Source organism: Arachis duranensis, chromosome 1 (genome assembly GCF_000817695.3).
Source record: "Arachis duranensis cultivar V14167 chromosome 1, aradu.V14167.gnm2.J7QH, whole genome shotgun sequence".
Taxonomy (NCBI): Eukaryota; Viridiplantae; Streptophyta; class Magnoliopsida; order Fabales; family Fabaceae; genus Arachis; species Arachis duranensis.
In genome coordinates this window covers 85305228-85305705 of record NC_029772.3, presented here as the reverse complement: position 1 = coordinate 85305705, position 478 = coordinate 85305228, and positions in this window count along the sequence as shown.

Below are 478 nucleotides of genomic sequence, written 5' to 3'. Positions count from 1 at the left end.
TTGTAACTGTTATTGTAGGAACCAGTTCATTTTTTTCATTATGAACCACTATCATGCCTCCCTTCTTAGGAACGACTTGGACAGGGCTTACCCAGGGGCTGTCAGAAATAGGATAAATAATCCCAGCCTCTAGTAATTTAGTGACCTCCTTCTGCACAACTTCTTTCATGGCTGGGTTCAGCCGCCTTTGTGGTTGAACCACTGGCTTGGCATCACCTTCCAATAGGATCTTGTGCATGCATCTGGCTGGGCTAATGCCCTTGAGATCACTGATGGACCACCCAAGGGCTGTCTTGTGTGTCCTTAGCACTTGAATTAGTGCTTCCACTTCCTGTGGCTCTAAGGTAGAGCTTATAATTACAGGACAGGTATCACCTTCTCCTAGGAATGCATATTTTAGGGATGGTGGTAATGGTTTGAGCTCGGGTTTAGGAGGTTTCTCCTCTTCCTGAGGGATTTTCAGAGGTTCTACTATTCT